The following is a 27879-nucleotide window of genomic DNA, read 5'->3' on the forward strand; positions in this document are numbered from 1 at the left end:
AGGTGGGTGTTATTTTTTCTTGTATGCACGTATACACATTCTGTGCCTTCCAGAGTTGCTCCAACGTGTGAGGATACATTGTGTCTCTTCTCGAAAAGTGCATGAAAAAATATACAGTATATGTTTTTTAAAGTTGACCTGAAAACTGTTTATTAAATTCGTTTACAGTGGTGGGTATAAGTATTGAACACAAAGACATCTCAGAAAACATATTCCTATAGGTGCCGTTGACTTGAAATTGTCACCGGTTGTTGGTAACAACCAAAGAAATCCATATATGCATTGAAAACAAAACGTATTAGTTTACAAATGAAGTTATATGTAGTAAAATGAAATGACGCAGGGAAAAAGTATTGAACACATGAAGAAAGGGAGGTGTAGAAAGGCAGTGAAAGCCCAGACAGCAGCTAAAGTCTTTCAGTAGTTCTTCAGCAATCCTCTGCCCTTCCTCATTGTGAATGAATATTAACTGCTTCAGTCAAACGTTTACATTAGCAGAAGGATGAAAATCAAGCCAGAATGGACATTTAGCAAGTGTTATGTCCTTTTAGATGTTAATATTAAACTAGGAGTAGATGACATAACATACAATAGTTTAATGTGTGTGACAAGCGGATGGAGAAATAAATAAACTGAAAACCAAATATCACTGTGTTATGACCTTAAAAATGTCTAGGGCTGAAGTCGAACATAAAAATTATAGAGAAAATAAATAAACAGTTAGCAGGTTTGATTTTAAATGACCTCTAAGGTTCTTTTATTGTGAGAAGGTGGAAAAAGGTTTGTATTTACAATAAACAAATAAATGAGCGCAAACAAAAAGCTTCAGGGCTGAGCAAGGCCAAAATAATAAACAAAACATTTACTAACTCCACCCCGAAGATAACTTACCTACTGAATCAAAAATAAATGAAGAAAACAAATTACAAACACTACCCTTACTCCTTAACTAAACGAAAAAACAAGAGAAAATCAGTGTCAAAGTAAATGGCACTCAGCCCCTACGGCGCTCAGCTCACAGCTTTATCAAACAGGGTATTTGACAGTCACAAAAATGGAGGGGAGAGGAAAAAGGGATTATTTAATTATTTATTGCCCATACATCCAATGAAACCAGTGAAAATATATTATACAGTAAAAGAAAAATATTTAAAATGATTAAATGATGAATTACCTGGGGGGAGAGGAAGTAGTTGAATGTGCTTAAATCAAAGAAATAAATATAACAAAACTCAATAACTGTTTTCACCAAACTAAACTAAATATGAAAAGAAAAGCATGAAAAGAAACATCTTCAACGTATCAAACGTCTTAACTAAACTGCTCTAACTAAAAACAAAACATACAGAAAACAGCACATTCTCCTGAACCTAGTGAACTAATACAAAATATCAATCTGAGTGTTGTATATGTACTAATATATGTATATAAATGATCCAAAACACAGCCAAGGAAACTCTCAAATGCTTTCAGAGAAAGAAAATCAAGATGTAGAATGGCCCAGCCAATCACCTGACCTGAATCCAAAAGAAAGTACAAATTATAGATCAGATTTAATAGACGAGACACACAGAGCCATCAAGATTTTTACAATCTGTTAAAGTAAAAAGTCACACCTGAGCAATGCATGACCCTCATTCTCCTCATGAGAGGCTTTTGTAAGCTGCCATCACCAAAAATACTTTTATATAAAGTATTAAATACATTTCAGATTAGTGTTTCCTCTAGGATTTTTTCCAGCTGTGGCGGCAGGCCTTTTTTACACAGATCTACCAACTACCTGTGGCGTTATTTCAATGACAAATGTCGTGAGCGCAGTATTAGAAGTCGAGATTGAACTTATGTAATAACCTACGAGCATGCCAATCTCTTTGCTTGTGTGCTGATTTCCTCTGCTCGTGCACAAAACTTCTTGCACGCCCCTCAAATATACGCTGCTCAAGCGCAGATCTTCTTGTGCGCTCTCAAATAAACACTGCTGAAGTGCGATTTAGTGCGTTTATGTAGAGTGTCTCCAACATTTATTAGATTTGCGAGGAATATTTATGAATGTCTCCAATAGACCTACAGAGCGCTATTTATGCGTCCTGAAGTAAAGTGAAATGGCTATACGTCGTGTTTGCTGGCCTCACGCATTACGCACCTGTCAGTCAGTCAGTCAGTCAGCACGTTACCCTAAAGCAGGGGTCACCAATCTCGGTCCTGGAGGGCTGGTGTCCCTGCAGGGTTTAGCTCCAACTTGCCTCAACACACCTGCCTGGATGCTTCAAGTATACCTAGTTAGACCTTGATTAGCTTGTTCAGGTGTGTTTAATTAGGGTTGGAGCTAAAATCTGCAGGACACCGGCCCTCCAGGAACAAGTTTGATGACCACTGCCCTAAAGGGTTAAAAGAATTACGCACAGCACTACTACGGTTACAGAAAAGTTTGCGCTGTTTTAATTCACTTACCTTTTAATACATTTTGGTGCGATTATCACCCGCTATTAAAAGATAAATTTTGCCGTGGGGCCCTTGTGTCATTTCATTATTATTACACATAAGTCATTTTTAGATTTTTTTTGTTTGTTTTGTTTTATTTTTATGTTTGTATTGTTTGGGTTTTTACCAAAATCTGGTTCAATTATATGTTAACAGCTGCTGTAGAAATATTATTCCCAGGAAAAAAAAACATGACATGTTAATTACTTTAATTGACATTAATCGCATCCAAAATGAAAGTTTTTTACATAATATACAGTTGAAGTCAGAATTATAGGCCCGCCGTATATTCCCCTGTATTTGTTCTGTAGACAATCGAAAATAAAATATTGCTTAAGGGGCTAATAATATTGACCTTTTAATGTACTTTTAAAAAATGTAACCTGCTTTTATTCTAGTCGAAATAAAACAGATAAAACTTTCTCCAGAAGAAAAAGGTTGGTGCAATTATTCGCGATTCAGTATTGCCGAACACTACTATTTATTAAAAGTCCCGGTCCCACTTTATATTAAGTGTCCTTAACTACTATGTACTTACATGAAAAAATAAATACAATGTACTTACTGTGTTTAAAATGTATTTGAGAACACTTGTGGTGCTTTTGAGTTGGGATAGAGGTTGGGTTATGGACAGGTTTGGTGGCATGGGTAGGTTTAAGGGTGGGTTAAGGTGTAAGGGATAGTCAACAGTGTATTTACAAATGTAATTACAAAAGTTAAATACAGATGTAATTACATACATGCATTTAATCAAGCATAAGTACATAGTAAATACATGTATTTACACAATAAGTACATTGTAACAAACTATTAATTCCTGTGTAAGTACATATTAGTTAAGGCCACTTAATATAAAGTGGGACCAAAGTCCCCATAATGTCAAGCTAGTGTGCGCCAAAACATAATTCACAATTAGAAGCTACATGCTTTCAAAACGTGTATTCTCATTCTCAAAGTTTGTTATTTATCTGAGGGTGGCGCGGTGGCGCAGCGGGTAGCACTGTCGCCTCACAACAAGAGAGTCGCTGGTTCGTGTCTCGGCTGGGTCAGTTAGCATTTCTGTGTGGAGTTTGCATGTTCTCCTAGTGTTGGTGTGGGTTTCCTCCAGGTGCTCTGGTTTCCCCCACACTCCAAAGACCTGCGCTATTGGTGAATTGAATAAGCTAAATTGTTCGCAGAGTATGTGTATGAACGAGAGTGTATGGGTGTTTCCCAGTGATGGGTTGCAGCTGGAAGGGCATCCGCTGCAAAAAAAACATATGCTAGATAAGTTAGCGGTTCATTCCGCTGTAGCGACCCCGGATTAATAAAGGGACTAAGCCTAAGAAAAATGAATGACTGACTGTATTTATCTGTATAGCGTGTTTCAAAGTTACCAAACTCTGAAAAAGGATTGTGATCACAACAGGCATGTTTTTAAAAGTGATCTCACTTGATCTCTGTGATACACAGCACACATCTGATATGACCCGGGTGTTGCTGACCGCTGAATGCAGAGCTCAACAATAAGCTGATAATTTTAGCCCATTAAAGTCACTGGGAATGTGCCAAGTCATCATGTGCATTCCTGCCACCAGCTGCTTCATCATGCCAGTCAGTGTGTGTGTGTGTTTGTGAGAGTGAGAGAGAGAGAAATGGGCATCAGCCAGATGGGCAGCTGAGGTCATGTTGGTGTTTTGATGTTCGAATCCTATTGAACAGCAATAGAAATACTGCTATTTCCATTTTTGTCCACACGCAAGATCTGAATAAACTTTTCTGACTTTTAAGCTGGGGTGCGTTTCAAAAACCATCGTTAGCCAACTAAGGTCGTAAGTTCCGTCATTACAAACATAGTTTGTTGATTAGGCGTTTCCCAAATCGGGGGGAGTAGAAGTAGAACGGAGGATTCTTCGAAACAAAGAAGACTGTGATATGTGTATAACTTAGTGCAGGGGTTCTCAACTGGTTTGGCCATGGGACCCACATTTATACATGGTCATCAAGTTGCGACCCAAATTTTTAGGAACAATAATACAATTTTAAGAATTATAAATAATTTGTATTTATTTGTTAACATACACAAGTAGTGACAGATAAATCATGAGAAAATCACCAAGACTTACAAATAAACAATATTTTATTGCTGTCATTTAAAAACTGGATCAAATTATAGAAATATTACAAAGTAAAAACGACAAATACTGTAAACAGTGGTTAGGGTAAGGAAATGTTCAGTTACCATGAACTAAACTGAATTGTTAAAAAAACATGTTGTCTGGTTTCTAAATGTCGTTTTAATTTAGAAGTTTTCATGCTTTCTTATGAGAGCTCCTCACCACATATGACACTGAGGCTTTAAGTCTTTTTTGTCGTCAATACATGTAAATCCATACTTTACATATTCGGGGACGTACTTGCGCTTCGACATATTTTTTGCTATAATTAAATGAAATTGCACATGTCAAATGGTAGGGTTGTCCCACACGAATTTCAAAATAAAAGTCTGGTATAAGCAAAATAAGTAAAAAAAAAAATAAATAAATAAAAATTTTTTTGTTTTTTTGGCCACACACTCCGCGACCCACTAAAAATGTTCCCGCGACACCAGTTGAGAAACACTGACTTAGTGTATTTATAGTGGCTTAGGAATTGTCTGATTGGTGAATCATAAACTGGATAATGTGGGTCCAGACATAAGCAGTCATAAGCACGTGATCCTTTCGAAATTAGTTTATAAATAAACTTCACATAATATAAAACCTGAGAATTGCTAGGTTTTACCTAAAGTTGATAGGAAATAATTAAACTCATTTGAATTCATAGCTTGCGGATGCTCAAAAATATTAAGGTTACCCTAAAAGGTTTTCAACTCATCTGCATAATCTTATATTTTAAGGCAAAAAAAAAATAAAATGATGAGTGTTTTATGCTGATGATTTGTGAATTACTGCACATTCTCATGTTTATCAATATCCAGCCTCCAAAAGTGTGTGAGATATAAGGAAAAAGCTTAATATACTTTTAAAAAAATTTGTAACTCTATTATAATCTCATAGAAAATTGAACAAACATTATTTTAAACAGATGCACACCCAAAATAAACAGTAAGCTGGTCAGAAATCAGATCTGATGAGACGTGTGACTCACAAAACTATAAATGTGTACAATTCAACTGTATGAAACTGTAATTGTGTGATATTTATAAGAACATAATATCGAATTACCAGATATTAACTAGAGCTGACTGGAATTAATTCAACCCTGTATAAGTATACATATAAGTTACAGATGCTCAAAAACAATCCACATTCAGTAAAACAAAAAAAAGCTTTTAGTTTTAATAAAGCTACATCGATTTTATCCTAAGAGGTTTACAAATTAAATGTTTATTTTATGTGCGTAAACAAAAGATCAGTGTCTCATGCTAATGGATTGTCAGTCGCTGTGCATTTACATGTTTATCAATATTTGGTCTCCAAAAGTGTGTGAGATATAGGGAAAAAGCTCAATGCACTTGACTTGTAATTTCATAGATAATTTAACAAACAGTATTTTAGACAGATACACGAATAAATAGATGCAGAGTAAGCTGTTTAAACTGGGCAGCAAAACTATGAATGTATGGAATGTAACTATGAAACTAATTGTTGGAAGCGCATAATAATATAGAATCTGAGAATTGCTAGGTAGTACCTAAAATTGACTGGAATTAATGAAACTCATTTGAATTCATAGCTTATGGATGCTCACAAACATGGATATCACCCTAAAAGGGTTTCAAATGAAATACCTTTTAATTTATGTGCATAATCTTACACTTTAAGTCAAAAATAAATAAATAAGTTATGTTGTGTTATAATGGTGTTTTATTCTAATGATTTGTGAATTGCTGCACATTCTCATGTTTATTGATTTTCAGTCTCCAAAAGTGTTTGAGATATCAGAAAATTCTCAATATTACAACTTATCTAGTTCCATCTGTGTTTTACACAGCGGATGCCCTTCCAGTACTGGGAAACACCCATACACACTCATTCACACACATACACTATAGACAATTTAGTTTATATAATTTACGATTGAGTTTATATAATTCACCTATAGCTCATGTGTTTGGACTGTGGTGGAAAGCTGAGCAGATTTCTGAGAATTACCACCACAAAATTGGTCATTTTTATCGCAAAAACCTCTAATTAATGTTGAAGTTGATTTTTAGCCAATTTTGCACCCTGAAATGATGTAATTTCAGCGATGGTAAAAATATCAAATTAATTACAAAATCAGCATTTTTTTAACTACAGCAGATCACTTTTTACACTGAAACCAACATTGAACAGACCCCCTAGTCTTTGCCGATTCCGCCATGGGTGTAAATCTGATTTAACAGTAGGGGGGGGACAATAAATATATAATTTCTTATTAGCAATTTTTTGAAGGGGACACAAATAAAACAGTCAAATTGTACTTATAAAGAAATGTTCCCACAGTTAAAAATGGTTCTATCATTATTATTATAGCATGGTGACTATGTCATTATAGTTATTTTCAAAGTTTTTCTCAGGTTCAATGACAAAGCATTTTTTTAACTATTGTATTGTTTGTTGTGTTGTTTACAGTCAACAGACTGACTACTGAAGCAGAATAAATGCATGAAAAGGTGTTTACATTACATTACTCACTTGTTTACATTACACTTTTTAAATTGACAGATTATAATGTAAATCAGTGAGCCTGTGAGGTTCACAACTCCAAAAACATAAAAAAAAAATTGTTCACCCCCAAAAGAATTGTCATTATCCCTCCAATAAAAGCACAACAGCGTTACCTGACACTGTACATCTGACTAACCCTGCTCTGCCTGTTCCTCAATCATTTCTTTCTCCTTTGCCTGTGATTGATAATGTGACATTAGTATTTTCATAAGCACTCATTCTTAAAGCCAAATTGCCTTAATATGTGAAGTTTTTGTACTTGGCGTTTAGCTGCACTGAAAAATTATCTTATGTCCATTTTCTCTGTCATCTTATCCAATGCATGACACTGCAAGGCAAGTTTATTTATACTGTTGCACATTTTATACACAATGGCAATTCAAAGTGCTTTACATAAAGAATGTAAAACTATCATTAAAATAATCATAACAATAAAAACAAGGAATTAAAAAAGGTCAACATTTTAATTTTAAATTAATGAATTAACTTAAGAACAGAATAAAAATTGATTATAAAAAAATAGAGTGGGGTTAGTTTGGATGTAGCACAGTGCTCATTTTTGCAGCAACTAATTTATGAATGAGTCTGTGTTAACTACATTGAAGATAATCGGTTCATTTAAGGTGAATAAAAACCATACTTACTGGAATCCATCCCACAGACTTTTCACAGTGGACTTGAAGCCAATGGAAGTCTTTTATCCACACTTCAAAAAGTGTAGATAGTGGATTAACATTCAGCACATGATCACTAGTAAGATGTGTCATTATTTGTAACTTTAGATGCCATGGTTTCTAAAACAAAATCTGTCAGTGTTATCTTCATTCTCATCTTCAGCGCTTTACAATTTTTCGCAGTTGTAGATCTCTCTGTCATCCCAAGCCAGAAGGCATTGACTGAGTGATTGACAGCTGATATTTCAGAGCTAGAGCAGTGGGCCAATAAGAAGAGCGTGAAGGCGGGGCAAGCATTACGGACTTGGCATTGTTTACTGCAGCAAGTTGACATGACAACTGTTTTAAACCATTCCTGAGCGCTGCGTTTCGCGTTTCAACTGCAGAGATGCATTCTGCGTGAATGTCTCCCAAATCCGCGCATGTGGTGAACATTTTGCAGTAAAAACTGGTCTCACACAACAATTTTTCACACTCGCACTAATGCTCCCAAATATATTTTAAAGACGCATAGGTAAAATTTTGGGCGCATATGCGACCAGAATGGTCGCAATTTCGAGCCCTGAGAATGTTCGCTGGACATGACCGAATTGAAAAACATTATTTGTGCTTTACATGTATTGCTGATATGTATGGCTGATATTATGTGTCAAAACTCTTTCCCAATCAGTTGACGAGTAAAGCCTTCCCTGCCATTGACTATGGAGACAGATAAGACTCAAAAGTAATTCACGCAAAAGACACGATTTACACATGCGTAGCCAAATTCACGTGCATAAAACCAAAAAAAAATAAAATAAAATAGTAACTCAGGTGAGGATCGAACACAGGTCGATGGTGTGGCAACCCAACGTGCTGACCGCTGGACCACAACGGCACTGTTTAGACTTGCATGGCCGGAATAATACTTAATCCTCATCATTACCCTGCAGGCTAAAGTTTACTCATGGGGCTGCGAGACAATAAATAAGAAGAGCGGAGCTGCGGCAAAATAATGGATAAAAAGAGAGAGGCTATGGTCAAATAAATAAATAAAAGAAAAAAAGTGCGACTGCTGCTTTCTCCATCCGCCATGCTGGAGAGGAACAGTTTGCGCAAATAGAGCGCAGAGTGGGTGTCCTTGACTACTGCTCTCCTCTGATTGGCTGAAAGGTACGAGCTACCCTGCCTCTGGCAGGAAAGTCTCAAAAATACACACACACGTATCCAGGGGGAGTCGTACGTGAAAGAGGATTTGCACATTCTCATTCAGAATAAACTCGCAAGTTTTAAACATTCAAAACATTTTGGACACTCTTATAAATTTGCAAATGGTGTTTTGCATTTGTGAAATGTATTTTATGAAAATGTATTTTTATTTTGAGCACGTGAAATTTTTTTGTGAATATAAATAAATATTTTACGCACGTGAATTTGGTTTTATGGATGTGAATTTGGCTACGCATGTGTAAATCGTGTCTTTTGCGTGAATTACTTTTGAGTCTTATCTGTCTCCATAGGGGAAGCCCTAACGCCTGTCCTAAGTGACGTACGTGAAGTCAAATGCCACAAAATCATTGCAAAAAACCATTGAGATCATTTAGAGAGTTGATTTTTAGCCAGTTTTGCACCTTGAATAATGTTATTTCAATGATGATAAATAGATCAAAATGGTCACAAAATCAGCATATTTTTCAACTAAAATTAAATGAGTATTTATACTGAAACCAACAGTGATTCAGTGTAAGTATGTACAGCAATAAGAAGTGATTGAATTATCAACGCTGATTCATAATTTAATTCAATGCTGAATATTCAAGCTAAAATGATGATTCTGATAGAATTTCAACAGTGAATCAATGCCACTGATTTCCACTGATGCCACTGATATCTGAGTTGTCAACTGCTGTGTATTTACATGTTTAACAATATTCGCTCTGCAAAAGTGTGGGGGATATAGGAAAATTGCTCAATACACTTTAGAAAAGGTTTTGACTTGTAATTTCATAGATAGTTTAACAAACAGTATTTTAGAGAGATGGAACAGCAAAACGAATAGTTGTGTTTTTTTTAAGCCGGTCAGAGATCAGATCTGATGGGACGCGTGACTCATGTTGAGTTTAGAAGTACCTGTTTTCTCATCTGTCAGTATCTGCATTGGCTTGTTCTAGTCTGTCACACTCATTGATTTTCACAGTTGTGCTGAAACACTTCTAGTCTAGTCATAACAGGCAGGAGAGCTGACAATGTAGAATTACCACATCCCAGGGTATGAGATTCCTAGTTAGACATCACTAAAATATCAATTTGTAAAATTAATTGCCTGTTTGCAGCAGTCTTACACTGCAATAAATGAGTTTTCATACTCTGTAATTTTGTTTTGCTTTTCTATATAAATATCAGAACATTCCTACATCACGATGACTTTATCTGAGAAGCTAAATGAAAATGAAAGCATTTTTCAATTCATGTTTTTGGAAGTTTTACAAAGAAGTTTGTAAGAGGTATTTTTCAATAACACATTACAGAATCCTGTATAGATACTACTCTAAGTCTGTATATACAGATTTAATTTTATATATGTATAAAAAATATTATATAATAAAATAATAATAACAATACACACATATATATATATATATATATATATATATATATATATATATATATATATATATATATATATATATATATATATATATATTTTTTTTTTTTTTTTTTTTTTTTTTTTTTTTTTTTTTCAAATGGTGTTTAACAGAGCAAGAATTTTTTCACAGCATGTCTGATAAATTTTTTCAGTTTGCAATTTTTCAATAAAATCAGTTTTTTTTATTTTTTTTAAACACTATTTTAGTCAAAATTATTAGCCCCTTTAACCGGAAATTTTTTTTTTGATAGTCTACAGAACAAACCATCGTTATACAATAACTTGCTTATTTGCGCTAACCTGCCTAGTTAAGCCTTTAAATGTCACTTTAGGCTGTATGGAAGTGTCTTAAAAAATATCTAGTCAAATATTATTTACTGTCATCATAGCAAACATAAAATAAATCAGTTATAAGAAATGAGTTATTAAAATTATTATGATTAAAAATGTGTTGAAAAAAATCTTGTCTCCGTTAAACAGAAACTGGGAAAAAAAATAAACAGGGGGGCTAATAATTCTTACTTCAACTGTATATTAATTATTTCTTTATTTATATTGATGATAACATGATAATTATATGGAATTATAATTAAATTTAATTTGTACTTCTATACAATATAAATATATTTAAACCACCTCAGACCAATAAAGTAGCTTAGACAAGTAAACCAGTTTAGTCCTGTAAATCAGCTCAGACCAGTAGAGCAGCTCAGACCAGTTAAGCAAACAGCTCAAACAAGTACACTAGCTCAGTCCAATAGACCATCTCAGAGCAGTAAGCCAACTCAGACCAGTAAACCAGGTTAAAGCAGCTCAGTCCAGTAAACGAGTTCAGACCAGTACAGGAGCTCAGTCCAGTAAAGCAGATCAGCCAGTAAACCAGCTATGTCCAATAAAGCAGCTCAGAACAGTAAATCAGATCAGATCAGGAAAGCAGCCCAGTTAAATAAGCTAGCTTCAAACAGCTCAAACCAATGATGTAGCTTAGACAAGTAAACCAGCTCAATCCAGTAAACCAACTCAGACCAAAAAACCCACTTAAACCAGTTAAGCATCTCATACCAGTAAACTGGCTCAGTCCAGTAAAGCATCTCAGAGCAGTAAACCAGCTCAGACTAGTAAACCAGCTCAGACTAGTAAACCAGCTCAGACAAGTAAACCAGCTCAGTCCAGTAAAGCATCTCATACCAGTAAACTGGTTCAGTTCAGTAAAGCATCTCAGAGCAGTAAACCAGCTCAGACTAGTAAAGCAGCTCGGACTAGTAAACCAGCTCAGACAAGTAAACCAGCTCAGTCCTATAAAGCAGCTCAGACCGGTAAAGCAACTCAGATCAGCAGATCAGAGCAAACCAGTGAAGCAGCCCAGTCCAGTGGGCTATCTCAAAACAGCTTAAACCAATTAAATAGTTCAGACAAGTAAACCAGCTCAATCCAGTGAACCAGTTCAGTGCAGTAAACCATCTCAGAGCAGTAAACCAGCTCAGACCGGTAAACTAGCTCAGATCAGTAAACCAACTCGGAACAGTAGATCAGATCAAACCAGTAAAGCAGCCCAGTCCAGTAACCTAGCTCAAAACAGCTTAAACCAATTAAATAGCTCAGACAAGTAAACCAGCTCAATCCAATAAACCAGCTCAGTCTTGCAAACCAACTCAGACCAGTAAAACAGCTTAGGCCAGTAAGACAGCTCAGACCGATATAGCAGCTCAGACCAGTAAACCAACTCAGAACAGCAGATCAGACCAGTAAACCAACTTAAAACCGTAGATCAGATCATACCAGTAAAGCAGCTCAGTCCTGTAAGCTAGATCAAAACAGCTCAAACCAATTAAATATCTCAGACAAGTAAACCAGCTCAATCCAGTAAACCAACTCAGACCAGTAAAGCATATCAGACTAGTAAACTGGCTCAGTTCAGTAAACTGTCTCAGACCAGTAAAGCAGCTCAGACTAGTAAACCAGCTCCGACCGGTAAAGCAGCTCAGACCTGTAAACCAACTCAGAACAGTAGATCCGATCAAACCAATTAATTAGCTCAGACAAGCTAACAGGCTTAGAGCATCAAACTCAGTCTAGTAAGCCAGCCCAGTTCAATAAAGTAGCTCAAACCAATAAACGAGCTCAGACCAGTAAAGTAGCTCAAAACATCATAAACAAATGAAGCAATTCAGACTAGTAAACCTGGTCAGTCCAGTAATCCAGCTCAGAGCAGTAGAGCAGCTCAAAACAGCTCAAAAAAGCAGCTCAGACAAGTAAACCATCTTAGTCGATTGAAGCAGCTCAGAGCAGTAAATCATCCTCATCTGCAGCCGTGTGTTGTCCAGCAGCAGGATCAGCCATTCTCTGTGTGTGCTGTCTGTTGTTTTTCTCTGGCCAGAGTCTCTGCTATGTAAATGAATATAGGAGTGTTTAGTTATGCAGACACCTGCCCTCTTCATCATGTCTGGACACGCTGATCCTGGATCAGTTTCCCATTCGGCAGATTGGGCTGTTTATTAATACATGAGTATTTATGGAATTGAACTTGGATCGGTGCAGCAGTGCACACTTGAAGGATAGCCTATACCAGTTGAGCTGTAGAGCGCTTTGACTTCTTTACTATATGATATAACATAACATGTCATTGCTACTTCATTATATTCACTTTTTTAAGGTAGAAATGGTTGTGCAAACTATTATAGAATTTTATTAAATTATGTCAAAAATCTGTCAAATGTGTTTACATTCTGCAGTTTGGACCTGAAGACTTGTTATTTTATATTAAAAAAAGGTCATTAGGTGATCTTAAACTAAAAGCACTTACTGTATATTTTAAATCAGAAACTTTGGATTGATGACTGAATGTGAAAGTTTTAAAGAGTGGATGTGAAACTAATTTTAAATATAATCATTTTATTGCAGTTTTCCCTTTTTTAAATAATTAATAATAATAATAATTAAAATGACATGAAACCTGAACTGTATACGAGCACAATAGCTCATAATTCTCAAAAACTCAGTCCAGTAAACCAGCTCAGACCAGTTAAGCAGCTCAGTTCTTAAAAGCAACACATTTTAGATGTAATAATGTTTATAAAAGTTTTGTCTTTTTTAATTAATTAAAAGAAAAATTTCAATTACATGAAACCTAAAATGTTTGTGAGCATAAAAACCTCATAATTCTCAAAATCTCAGTCCAGTTAACCAGTCCAGTCCAGTAAACCAAGTCAGACCAGTGACGCAGCTCAAATCTTAAAAGCAACACATTTTAACTGTAATCATGTTTGTTGAAGTTTTGGCTTCTTTAAATAATTAAAATATAATAATTAATAAAATGGCATGAAACCTGAACTGTATAAGTATAAAAACCCTCAAAAACTGTAAATAAATATTAACATAAAGGATTTTTAAGCTCAATTTCACTTTACTAGCATAAACTAAGCATTTTAAAAATGTGTGAACTGGCATTCATTTCACAATAAAAGTGTGTAAATTATGTAATTTAAAAGACTAAATATATTTTACAAATAATTTCATATATTATATAAAAACCTTTTTTTCTTTTCTTTTTTTTAACAAATTAAGACTTTTAAAAAAATTATTTTCTTTTAACTGTTTTTGAACAGTTGCTATATTAGTAATGTGATCTTGTTTTTTTTGTGTAAAGTGTTAAAATATTTATAGGCAAATAATTGGTATCAGCCAAATAAAAATGAAATGCTTTTTTTTCCATGATAATATTTATAAGTATGTTTATAACATTGGAAAAAAAAAATTTAAATCATTGTTTTTTTCCAATGATTGATCTGTTGAACTGCATCCCAATCATCACAAATACTGCAAAAGACCCCGCATGGACCCAAGATTCTCACAGAAATCAGTTGAGTTTAGTGAAGGAAAAGGGAGTGTGAGAGATCTGCAGAGTGGATGGCAACATCAACAGCCTGAGGTATCAAGACATTTGTGCTGCCCATTACATTACAAACCACAGCAGAGGGCAAATTCTTCATCAGGATAGCGCTCCTTCTCCTATTTCAGCTTCCAAATCAAAGTTCCTGAAAGCAAAAAAGGTCAAGCTGCTCCAGGTTTGGCAAGGCCAGTCACCAGAAATGAACATTATTGAGCATGTCTGGGGTAAGATGTAGGAGGCATTGAAGATGAATCCAAAGAATCTTGATGAACTCTGGGAGTCCTGCAAGAACTCTTTCTTTGCCATTCCTGAAAACTTAATAATAAGTGATTTGAGTCATTGCAGAGATGTATGCATGCAGTGCTCAAAGCTCCTGTGAGTCATACACAATATTAAAAACATTTTTTTCACTGCAGCATGACTTTACATTCTATACTGTACATTATTTTTGTTAAGAGACAAGACTTTTGTCTAAGCAAAGTCAAACCTTACTGTCCTAATTAAATCATTAAAAATCAAGACATGATCATATTTTATTTTGGTAAAATAAGCATAATCTAGAGGCCTTTGCTTTTCCTTTAAAACACTTCTGAAACCAAACGATCAACTAGAAGTCCAGTTATTATTTGTTGTTCCTAAAACTTGGATAGACGACAAGACTTTTGCCAGGTATTGAAAAACAGATCAGTATCTGTTCGATCAGTATGTAGCTAGTAAATGATTTTGATAGTTACGAAATGTTTATTTTTCATGCACTGTACATAGTCTAGAAATGGCAAATGTCTGTGAGAGAGAGAAAGAGAGAGAGAGAGAGAGCAAATGCACGGTGTAGAGAGAAAAAAACCCTGAATGTTTGTTCTTTGTTTCCAGTGGCACCTGCTTGTACTGCTGTGAAGTCCGGCTGCATTTCCATAAAGCCCAGCTGAGAGCTCACAGACATGTGCCAGAGCCAGAAACATGAGTGGGTGGACTTCATATTTCCATATTCAATGCACTCGCATAATGGGAGGTCAAAGAGAGACATTAAGAGAGAGACAGAGAGAGGGGGGAAACGGATCTCTGAATTCACAGGAGGAATAAACGGTACAGTCTAAAGCAGATAATTAAAATAAATAGATTGAAATGGTAGAGAACTATTGAACACAATTGCAAATATTGCTGTATTTTGCTTTTGTTTTTTTAGCTGGTACATGAAAGTATGAAACTCACAGCAAGAAGGTCACTGATTCGAGCCTCGGCTGGGTCAGTTGGCAATTCTGTGTAGAGTTTGCATGTTCTCCCTATGTTCGCGTGGGTTTCCTCCACAGTCCATTGGGTAAGCTAAAATGCCTGTTGTGTTTGTGTGTGAATGAGTGTGTATGGGTGTTTCCCAGAAATGGGTTGCAGCTGGAAGGGCATCCACTGCGTAAAAGCAAATGCTGGATAAGATGGTGGTTCATTCCACTGTGGCGACCCCTGATTAATAAAGGGACTGAGCCAAAAAGAATAAGAATGAATTATGAACTCACCGGCCACTTTATTAGGTACACCTTACTAGTACCAGGTTGGACCCTTTTTTGCCTTCAGAGCTGCCTAATCCTTCGTGGCATAGATTCAATAAGGTACGGGAAATATTCCTCAGAGATTTTGCTCCATATGGACATGAGAGCATCATGCAGTCTCTGCAGATTTGTCAGCTGCACATCCATGATGCAAATCTCCCGTTCCACCACATCCCAAAGGTGCTTTATTGTATTGAGATCTGGTGACTGTGGAGGTCATTTGTGTACAGTGAACTCATTGTCATGTTCAAGAAAGCAGTCTGAGATGATTCGCGCTTTATGACATGACGTGTTATCCTGCTGGAAGTAGCCATCAGAAGATGGGTCCACTGTGGTCATATTAAGGGATGGACATTGTAAGCAACAATACTCAGGTAGCCTGTGGTGTTGACATGATGCTCAATTGGTAGTAATGGGCCCAAAGTGTGCCAAGAAAATGTCCCCACCAGCAGCAGCCTGAACCGTTGATACAAGGCAGGATGGATCCATGCTTTCATGATATTAATCCTACCATCTGAATGTCGCAGCATAAATCGTGACTCATCAGACCAGGCAACGTGTTTTCAATCTTCTATTGTCCAGTTTAGGTGAGCCTGTACCAATTGTAGCCTCAGTTTCTTGTTCTTAGCTGACAGGAGAGCCACTCGGTGTGGTCTTCTCCTGCTGTAGCCCATCCGCCTCAAGGTTGGACATGTTGTGTGTTCAGAGATGCTCTTCTGCATACCTCGATTGTAACGAGTGGTTATTTGTTTACTGTTGCATTTCTATCAGCTGGAACCAGTCTGGCCATTCTCCTCTGGCATCAACAAGGCATTTGAACTGCCACAGAACTGCCGCTTACTGGATATTTTCTCTTTTCCAGAACATTCAACCCTAGAGATGGTTGTGTGTGTAAACTCTAGCAGATCAGCAGTTTATGAATTACTCAGACCAGCCCATCTGGCACCAACAATTATGTCACATTCGAAGTCACTTAAATCCCCGTTTTTCCTCATTCTGACGCTCGGTTTGAACTGCAGCAGATCGTCATGACCATGTCTACATACCTAAATGCATTGAGTTGCTGCCATGTGATTGGCTGATTAGAAATTTACGTTAATGAGCAGTTGGACAGGTGTACCTAATAAAGTGTCCAGTGAATGTATTATTTTCTATTACTTTGCTGATCTACTGGGATTTTCACGCACAACCATCTCTAGGATTTACAGAGAATGTTCTGGAAAAGAGAAAATATCCAATGAGCGGCAGTTCTGTGGCGCAAACGGCTTGTTGATGCCAGAGGAGAATGGCCAGACTGGTTCCAGCTGATAGAACGGTAACAGTAACTCAAATCACCACTCGCTACAACCTCCAACGTACTTGCCAAGCCACTGGACAAACTGGTAACAGCGGAAAGACCGTCCACATGGAGGTAATTGATAATCTGGTAAGTGTGAAACAGGAACGGCATAATACCGACCTCAACCTGTAGCGTTCATTTTAAAGATGAAAGGCACCCATACGTTCATCTGGCTACATAATTTGCCATCTCCAGAATGTATACAGGCCTACGTTTTCAGAATGAGTGTATGTTGCAACCATCCTAAGGTCAATATTATTAGTCTCCTTAAGCAACATGTTTTTCCAATTGCCTACAGAACAAATCTCAAATCTCAAATCTCAAAAAGACATCTCTCATATCTCCCTGAACGCACAGCTCTGCATCCCAGCCGTCAGTCTGTTAGTGGAAGCGTCTGTGTGTGTTGTGCATGCGGCCAGACGTGTTGATGTGGCATTACAATGTTCTTCTCAAAAGGAAGTCAGAATCCTGTGTTGCCTGCAGTCTGCCATGATCTCCTGGGTACATTGTGTCCAAAAATACAGGCAGCAGGAAATTCTCGGTGAGTGATATCATATTCTCTGAAAGGGCAGAAACACGCTGAAAAAGCCCCCTCTAATTGCACACTACACACACACACACACGCTCTCCCTCTCTTCTGTTTCACACCAGAGAAGCATATCACTCAACCCACACATCATCTGGATCAATCGCTTTATTGGACGCTGAGTGTGTGTGTGTGTGTGTGTGTGTGCTGAAATATGATAATTGGGGGAAGGGGAGACGATGGTGGAATGGAGAGGAAGTGAGATGTGAGAGGAATAAAATAGAGGAAGTGAGGCGTCACAGGAGGACAGGAAGAAGAACAGGTAGAGATATGGAAGGGATGTGTGTGAGGTTGGAAGAAAAGTGAGGTTTGAGGAAGACATGAAAGGAAAAGAAGTGAAACATGTAAGAGACAAAAGTGAGGAATATAGAAGTGAATATCAATTTAGGAGAAATGCATGAGTTGTGTAACCCTTTGTGTTGTTGTAAAAATTCTGCAAATGGCGTTTTTCTTTCAGGTAAAAAATGAGCCACCTTTACTAAACCTCTAAAATAAACACAAATAATAATAAAAAATGAAATTATATACAAATAAATAAAAATAAATAATATATTATTGTTATTTATTTTAATTAATAAATAAAATAAAATAATCAATAAAAATAAATAAAATTAAAATTAAATAAAAGTTAAATTAAATAAAGTTTAAATAAAAAATAATAATAATAATGGTATTTATTTATTTAAATAAAAATAACATAATTAATAAAAAATAAACAAAATAATTTTTTTATAAAATAAAAAATAAATTATAAAATAAATTAACAAAAATTAAATAAAAAGGAAAGAATAATAATATAATAATAAATGAATAAAATATGATATATGATAATATTAATAATAATAATAATAATATTTTTAATAAAAATATAATAAAAATGAAAAATAAATACAAATAGAATAATAATATAAATAAATAAATAAAATTTAAATAAAAAATAATAACATTATTTGAATGAAAATAAAATAAATTAATTAAAATAAAATAAATAAAAATAAATAAAATAAGTGATTTATTTATTTATTTATTTATTTATTTAAATAAGAAATATTAATAGAAATAAATAAGATAAGAAAAATAAGAAAATAAAGTTTAAATTAAATAAATAATATTTATATAATATTATTAATTTTATTTATTTAAATGAAAATAAAATAAATAATACAAATAAATAAAAATTTAAAAATAGAAAAAAAATTAAAAATAAAATCTAATTTAAACAAAATAAATTACAAATACAATAAATAATAAAAATAAATAAATATTAAATAAATAATATAAAATAAAGTTAAAATAAGTTTATCAAGTTGAATAAAGCATGAAGGAACAACATGTTCATAACAAACGCTGTGAATGTCTAGGTTTGCCTTCATCAGTCCGCAGTTTTTCATTATTGTTTAATCAGAAGGCTACATACGTACCTGCATACGTGTAAAACGTTTTTAGTTTTTTAAAAACATTAAAGCAGCATTTTTGTGCACTAAAAAAAGATCTGTTAATGAACAGTTTTCGTATTCTGTGATTCACATGTGTTTTCTCCTTATTTACAGTTCTGAATTGCATTATGGGAGTTTGACTCCGGTTTCCCCCACAGTCCAAAGACATTTGCTCTGTAAACTGGAGAAACAGAATTGACCGTAGAGTGGTGTGTGTGAATTTGAGAATGTATAGGTGTTTCCCAGTACTAGGTTGTCACTGGAAGGGCATCCACTGCGTAAAACAAATGCTGGAATAGTTGGCGGTTCATTCCGCTGTGATAAATTAGGGACTTAGGTGAAGGAAAATGAATGAATGAAGAAACTAGGGGATGAAATTAAAGATAGTAGAACATGAGAAGACACTAAAGAAATGAAGTAAAACATTAGAGGACAGACGGGAGTGATGAAAGATATATGGAAAAGAAAAATAATGAGAGAACCATAGAAGAGGGAGTGAGATATAAGGAAAGGAAAGATGATAGAAAAATGGGAAATGAGAGGAAGACTGCAAAGTAAATAAAGTGATATATGGCAAGAAATGGAGAGAAGAGGATATAAGAAAATGAAATGAGACAGAAGGAGGAAAGAAAAGTTCAATGAGAGGAAAAGCAAGTCTTTGGACACTGAGTTTAATACAGGAAAGCAAAAGAAGCAAAGTCTGATAGGAGGGGAGGAAACAAAGGGAAAGAAAAATGGAAGCAGTAAAGAAAGGAGGCGAGGCATGAAATGAAGACAGAACAGGTAAGGAAGAAATGCACAGGAGGAAGACAGTACTGGGAAGGAAATGGGATGTGCTAGGAATAAAGGAAAGGAAGTGAGGCATAACATTAAGACAGAAAAGTAAGGAAAACAAGGTATACATGTTAGCAAGACAGGAAAGGAAAATGTCGCGTAAGTTAAACAAGTTAGTTAAATGAGAGGATGACAGGAGGAAATTAAACTAAAGGAAGTGAGATGTGAAGAAAGTGATGTTAAAGTTTATTTTGCTACCTAACGTTGTTGTTGTTTTTTTTAAGTGGACGAGTTAAAATTAGTTTTGCTAATCTTTAATCAAAGTCTGAGCATTTGCTTCTGTGTTTGGAGTGTCAGTGCTTCTCTGAGGACGTCATTTTGAGCGTTTCAGTAACAATATTCTTTGCCACTACCCTTTTACCGTTAGTTTGCTGTGAGTGAAACCCTCATCAGTGAGAGAGTTGTGACAGCTCTAATAGCCCCTTTCACACATACAGACCTTTTTCCGGAACGGTTGTATGTGTGAACCGGTCCTTTTTGAAAATACCGGTAAATTCGTTCTGGCTATTTTCCGGAAAGAGAAGTTGTAACATTACCGGCAATTTGCCGGAATGCTGCGCTGTGTGAATGCAGAAGGAAGATTGCCGTAATAAGCGCGTGCACGTCTAGAACGTGGCGACGTGAGACGTCTGCTTTAGCCAATCACAACAGTCAGACGCATTTACGTCCGCACGGTTTGTGAGAATAAAAGCCTTTGAATATTTTTCCAGACACATTTAGCTGCTAGAAGTTAGTCAGATCACGTTTATATGTTCTTCTTAATGCCAACTGTGTAAATAATCATCGATGAGATGCTTATGATAAGCCGTTGTTTGTTTACCTTCAAGCTTTGCGTGTGCCTGTGAAACAGCCTGTGAGCGCCTGCACACGCACATATTATGAACATCTCGACATGCGAAAGTGATCCTGCGAAAGTTGTTCACAATATTGATCATCCACAGAGTTTGTAATGTAGTCAAATGTTTACAAATACAAGCGCAGCCGTTTAAAGCTCATTTGTGGTGAATGATGTCAGAATTTACCGGTATTTTGGAATGGATGTGTGAATGCTCTTTTCCGGAAAATGTCCGTAACGTCCTCGCCTGTGTGAACAGCGCTTTTTTGAATATACCGGTAAAGTCGTTCTGGAAATTTTCCAGAAATTTACCGGTATCTCTGTGTGAAAGGGGCTAATGTCTCAATGGAATTTTTTTTTTAAGCAATGGCGGCTCATGGAGTGTTAGCACTTCAGTCACTTGAGTTAGCACTTCACTTCACTTGAGTCACAGCTGAAGACGACTGGTTTTACACTTTTGAAAATTACAAAGTGTTTAAAAATAAGATTAAAAATAAAAATAAGATGTTTTAATCAACCCAGGCTCAGTGTGGATATGTACCCAGGTCTACAGGTACGTTGGAAATTGCATACTTATCCACTATTCTACTCCAATTTTATTTATTTATTTTTTTTTGTAGTAAAAAAAGTGTAAGTAGTACTCTAAAAATAATAAGTGCACTTTAAATACCTGGATGATGCACTCATTCAACCGGTAAAATGAAGTGTGGAATGACGGACACTTTACACACTTAATGACCGCAGTTTTGCTCATGTAGCGGAAGAGGCGGAGCTATCGGGCACACATGTTGGATAACTTTAAGCGAAATTCTCCTATTAGAGTGATTATAATGCCTCCCGATGGAGAATGCGGTAACACATGCAGGTATTATTTGGTACTTTGTCATTTATTTCACTAATTTTGCAACCGTCAAAACATCATCTGGGAAACTAATTGAATTGAGTGTAAGTGCATGAGTGCATAGTGTATAGTGTGCCATTTGGGATGCAGCTTACGATTGCGCAAAATATGTACTAAAAGCTATGTCTATTTTCAATTAATATTTTTCGCGAATCCAACACAGGCCAATGTATACACTTGATGATCTCAAACTTCTCTTGTGTGTGCCATTTGCGTGTCCTCTTCTCACGTAAATTCACCACACTCAGAATTAAAGGTACATCTGTTTATGGGGTGGTACCTTTCTGTCACAGTTCGTGGGAGTGTGTATTTTTGTGCTTTCTCCCTCTCTGTTTTTGCTTGTCTCCCTTTGCTATCGCTCTCCGTCTCCATCTCCTTGTCTGTCATTAGCTTTTTGTCTCACCCTCTCACCTTTTGTTCCGCTGTTTTCTCTCTACCATGATTGGATCCCAAGCCTGTCACTCCTCATTAGAGCATTTCCTCGTGGACCAATCGGGCTTCGTTCCGCAGACACCTTGTTTTACAGAGTGCTGTGTGTGTGTGTTGGTTTGTGTTCGCTCGCTTATGCTGTATGCTTTGTTCCGTGTCTCTGAATAACTACACCAAATTAAATTAAGTCAGTATGGTTAAAGAGTTTATCATTCCTTTTTGGGAAAAAAGGGAATAGGATACTAAGTCGCACGACATACATTTTGCCCGTAGGTGTATATACAGTTCTGAAACACTAGGTAAGTGGGTGAGCGCCGCATTTTGTATTTTTGTTTATTATTTCAGGGAGTTCATGTTATTGGCGTTGCAAACGCTAAAGATTTCGGTTTCTTTTTCACATTTTGATTTTCATTAGTAAGTTTAGAGGGGGATCTTGTGTTCTAGTTTAGGTGGCTTTTGGTTTTGTTTAATTCTTTGCTTGGCATCACTCTAGTTCCTTTTCCCCTGAAACTTTTGGTTTGTTTGCGTTTTTTATGCATTGTACAAAGCACACACATGTAAGCCTCTCTTTTGTTGGCTTCATGCGAATCCACCAGAGGCTTCACTTCACTGTTATGTGCCAAGTGAAAAACAAATAATTAAATGACTCACTCAGACTAATCTTCAAGAAGAGCCCACGCTTACCTCTTCTGTCATGCTTTCTGGCTGACTTGAGATTGCTTTGCTTCTGTCTCCCGGCTATCCTGATCCATTCGCACAGTTTCATCTTCTCGAGATCTCTTTTGATCAGGCTCATTTATTCGTGGTTTTAACAAATGAAAATATTCGTGACTACCTCTTTTCCATTTTGAAAATACAAATATTATTTATTTAGGTTGGCCAATATTTCACTTTAAACTATTCAAAATCTCAATGAAAGTCACTTTTTACAACTTTTTTTTCATGGTTAAGAGTTGCTGGAGGAAAAATTAGGTCCCGTAAATGCAATTTCAAGAGTTCACACTTAGCTGATGATTGATAGTAAAGCTAGTTTGGCGTGCTGTCCCGGGAGAGAGCCCTGAGCTCATAAGATCCTCGAGCCCTCGACTCCCTCCTGTTGCAAGGCGAGAGGGGAGTTTGAGCTCAGGTAGATCTCGATGACTCCCCTTCTCGCTTGTTATAGCTAAGTGTCGGATATGTATACTGAAAGGTGTACTCAGAGGTTAGCTAATGTATTTTGATTAATTATTTAGAGTGCTTGTTCTTGAACTGTGGGAGGAAACCGGAGGACCCGGGGAAAACCCACGCGACAACAGGGAGAATGAGCAAACTCCGCACAGAAACGCTGTCTGGTTTGGAAAGGAATTAAACCAGGGGCATTCTTGCTGTGAGGCAACAGCGCTAATCGCTGGCCACCGTGACGCCCGTTTGAAAGGAGGGAAAGTAGGGTTGGGTGGGGGGGTTTCTTCAAGACGAAGATATTGAGATGAGAAAAGTCTGGTTATTTATAGTGAGTTAAGGATCGTCTGATTGGATAATTAGTCATTAGCTAAAGTTGGAACAGCTGCGAACAATCATAAGCACGTGATCCTCTCGAAATTTGTTTATGAATAAACTTCACTTAAAAGCATAAATAAGCTCACTAAAGATAACTCACAATAAACGGAAAACTGCTCATTTACTGATAATATTTTACATTTGATTTAAATTATGTCAACTCAACACACACACAAGCTGTGAAGCAAGTTACCTTGTTGCCTTGATTTTAAGTTGACTCAACTTTTTTTTTTTTTACCATGAGGATAAGGACTGGAGTGAGCAGAGTGTTAGGAATAGAGGAAAGGTGAGTATGCAGCAGATGTGCTCGGTGGGAACGGATGCTGAAGCTGAGTGGAGTTATGACACTGAAACTCGTAGCGACATTAATAATTGATCAAGACCACTCTGACTGTGAACTCATTAGCTTTCACACTAGAGCTGCAAACCAATGGTTAAACAACAGGCTAAGCACAGGACTAAAACACACACACACACACGCGGAAGATCATAACATGAGACATTTTGCTCACACTTTACGATAAGGTCCCATTAGTTCATGTATTTGCTAATAGGAACTAAGAATAAACCATACTTGTACAGCATGCGTTGTAAGTCATAGTTAAAGTTAATTTTAACATTATCTTATCCTGTTACCATTTAGCTTGCTACGTACGTCGGCAGACGCAAAGATGAGTTGATCGAGACGACAGGGTTCAAGTCTGGCAAAGAACGATTCCAGAAAATAGGTAAAACAAAAGGCAAAAAATAAAACAAACAAGTAAATAACAGAGTGAGAATGAGGTAAAATCTGAAAACGTGGTAAAAATCAGGCTGCTGCGAGGGCTTTACTTTTTCTGCATTGTTTTGAAAACACTGTCGTTGGGTTTAGGGAAAGGGGGTATTAGATCAATTTCAACTTTAACTTATGCACTGGTCACAATTTATGATGCTTCGTTAGTTTATGTGCTTACTAATACTATCTTGTACAGCATTTAGCATAACATTTAGCATTATTAAAATCCAGTGCTTATTAACATTAGTCAATCCACTTTGATATAACTAATGTTATTAAAGATGATTAATACTGTAACAACAGAACTGTTCATTGTTTGTTCATGTTTGTAAATGCATCAACTAACAATAACTTATTGTAAAGTGTTAGCAATGCATTTGAAGTTGAGCTTGTTTAACATTATTCAATTAATTTTTATTTGTATAGCGCTTTTACAATGTAGATTGTGTCAAAGCAGCTTCACATAGTTTTAGTCAACTGAAACTGAGTCAGTCCAGTTTTCAGAGTTAAAGTTCAGTTAAGTTCTGTTCAGTGTGGATTAATTTTCATAATTTGTTCATAGTGTATTTAAACAAAAGATATTAAGGCCCAATCCCAATTGTATTTTTGTAAAATTCGAAAATTTGGAAAATTTGTCGCTAGTGGGGTCTGAAAAGTTACTAAATCTAGCGACAAAGTCACTAAGTTGGTAACACTGTCCACCTTTGCCCTTTAAACCGAGTGTGAAGGGGAAGGGCTTTAAAATTTACCCCTAAAAATTGGGAGAGCACTACAACATCTGCACACGTCATCATGTGTCATCGCGATCTCTTGCTTATGAGATCAGATGATCACGACTGCTGTTGTTATTTCAGTTGAGTTATTTTTTGGTATGTGTTTTCAGGAAATCACTAAAGGCATATATTATGTTATCATAAGGATCTAATGTGGCAATAAGATCGTAACTGTACTGTGTATTTTCACCATGGCCATATTCATTTATATAAACACAACAATAACAACAGTAACAATATAGCAGACACTGTAAAAAGTTCATTCCCAGCCACCAGACTTTTCTGACAGGGTATTTAAGTGTCATCGAGTGTCAGAATGTTGTGGGACTGCTAAACAGGAGTTATTATTATGCATTATAGATCGCAAAATTTACCGGTTTTTATTTTAGTGTTTTTTTTTAAAGCATGACAGAAAAACACAAACGTGGTTATGAATTTATTAAAACGTACTTGTTTGTTGTAAAAATTCGTAATAATGACAAAACATAATGATTTGTGGATCTCCTTACTTCCGGGTGCTGCGATCCTGCTGTTTCCTTACCCCTTAGTTTCGAGTTTTGTCCTGAAAAATCTTCGTTTGAAGTGCCATTTCCTCCTTCTCCTTAGGCCTACGCCTTCAACAACCTTATTCTTGCGAGAACTTTGATATTTCTCGTGTTTTTCTTTTAGGAGGACCCTGGTTATGAGGCACTGGTTATTATGACAGCGCTCACTACTTGAACGACAGGGTAGACTTAATGCTGCTAATGTCATCAAAATGGTTCCACGGCCCACCAGGTATGCTGTCAGTCATGTTCAAGACATAAAATCAGCATTTCAGCTTTTCATTATACCATCAGTTTTAACAGTGTATACTTGAAATGACAAACTTAGAGGGGAGGAGAGTCTATGAGGACAGCTGGAAAAACTTTGATGTGACTGATTTGCAAGCCTACATTGTGTTGGTCATTTTGGCAGGAGTGTACAAGTCCAAAGGAGAAGCAAAAGCAAGCCTTTGGAAAGCTGACACTAAAAGGTCATTATTTTCAGCCACCATGTCTCTAAAGACATTCCATGTTTTCTCCCATATCATTAACTTTGATAACAAGAAAACAAGGAAGGGCAGGCGAGAGCAAGATAAACTCGCAGTAATGCAGATGGGATAAAGGGGTCCAGCGATTGCCAGTTCTTTACAATCCAGGCTTCCACATCACTGTGGATGAATGTCTGGTTCCATTTCATGGACGCTGTTCCTTTAGACCAGGGGTGGGCAAACTTGGTCCTGGAGGGCCGGTGTCCTGCACATTTTTGCTCCAACACTAATCAAACACACCTGAACATGCTAATCAGTGTCTTAAAGATCACTTGAAATTTATAAGCAGGTGTTTTTGAATAGAGTTGGAGCTAAACTGTACAGGACACCGGCCCTCCAGGGTTGAGCTTTAGACAATCCATGCCCAGCAAACCATGTTTGTTTTCCTTGGTGTCAAATTGACCCCATGCATAAGTGTGTGTGTGTGTGTGTGTGTGTGTGTGTGTGTGTGTGTGTGTGTGTGTGTGTGTGTGTGTGTGTGTGTGTGTGTGTGTGTGTGTGTRTGTGTGTGTGTGTGTGTGTGTGTGTGTGTGTGTGTGTGTGTGTGTGTGTGTGTGTGTGTGTGTGTGTGTTGAGGTCAGAATTATTAGCCCCTTGTTTATTTTTTCCCCAATTTCTGTTTTACAGAGAGCAGATTTTTTTCAACACATTTCTGAACATCATAGTTTTAATAACTCATTTCTAATAACTGATTTATTTTATCTTTGCCATGATGATAGTACATAATATTTGACTAGATATTTTTCAAGACACTTCTATACAGCTGAAAGTTACATTTAAAGGCTTAACTAGGTGTGAAGATGGTTGCGCTTTGGGTTTGGTGTGCATGGACACTGAACCAAATAGTTAGCTGGACTGTACCAAAATGCTGAGGAGCTTTCCGGGAGACAATTCGGGACATGAGCGGGAGATGGGTCTGAAATACGGAAGATGAGTGGGAAGAAACTGAAGTGTTTGCATGTAAGGTAATTAGGCAAGTTACTGTATAATGATGGTTTGTTCTGTAGCCGATAGGGAAAAGATTGCTGAAAGGGGCTAATAATTTTGCCCCTAAAATGGATTTAAAAAATTTAAAACTGCTTTAATTGTTGCCAAAATAAAATCAATAAGACTATATCTGGAAGAAATAATATTATCAGACACACTGTGAAAATGTCCTTGCTCTGTTAAACATTATTTGGGAAATATTTAAAAAAGGAAAAAAAAAACACATGGGGGCTATTAATTCTGACTTCAACTGTAAATGTATGTATTTGGTAATATACTTTTATAATTTTAGGTGAAACAGTGAGTTTGTAAACTTGTCTATAGTAACGCAATACGTTATTTATATTAATCTGTATGTATAAGGGGCAGGAAGAGGGGGGTTGGGAGTGGAATGTGGGGGTATTTATTTCAGAGTGTTTTTAAGTAGTCAACAAAAACATCAATTACCTGACACTAAACTTTTAACAAAAA

The 27879-nt window shown here is 36.3% G+C and overlaps 1 protein-coding gene and 1 long non-coding RNA gene across 2 annotated transcripts in view; one reads left to right on the plus strand and one right to left on the minus strand.

The window, feature by feature from the left end:
• The window catches only part of cemip (cell migration inducing hyaluronidase 1), a 1140081-nt gene that overhangs the window by 1007267 nt on the left and 104935 nt on the right, over window positions 1–27879 (plus strand). The window lies entirely within an intron of this gene.
• On the minus strand, window positions 2976–8870 carry LOC141375312 (uncharacterized). The gene is made up of 2 exons (XR_012383160.1): window positions 7051–8870; window positions 2976–6805 (listed from the first exon to the last, which is right to left on the minus strand). It is a non-coding gene; the product is annotated as an uncharacterized lncRNA (long non-coding RNA).

The sequence above is a fragment of the Danio rerio genome, chromosome 7 (assembly GCF_049306965.1).
Source record: "Danio rerio strain Tuebingen ecotype United States chromosome 7, GRCz12tu, whole genome shotgun sequence".
Classification (NCBI taxonomy): domain Eukaryota; kingdom Metazoa; phylum Chordata; class Actinopteri; order Cypriniformes; family Danionidae; genus Danio; species Danio rerio.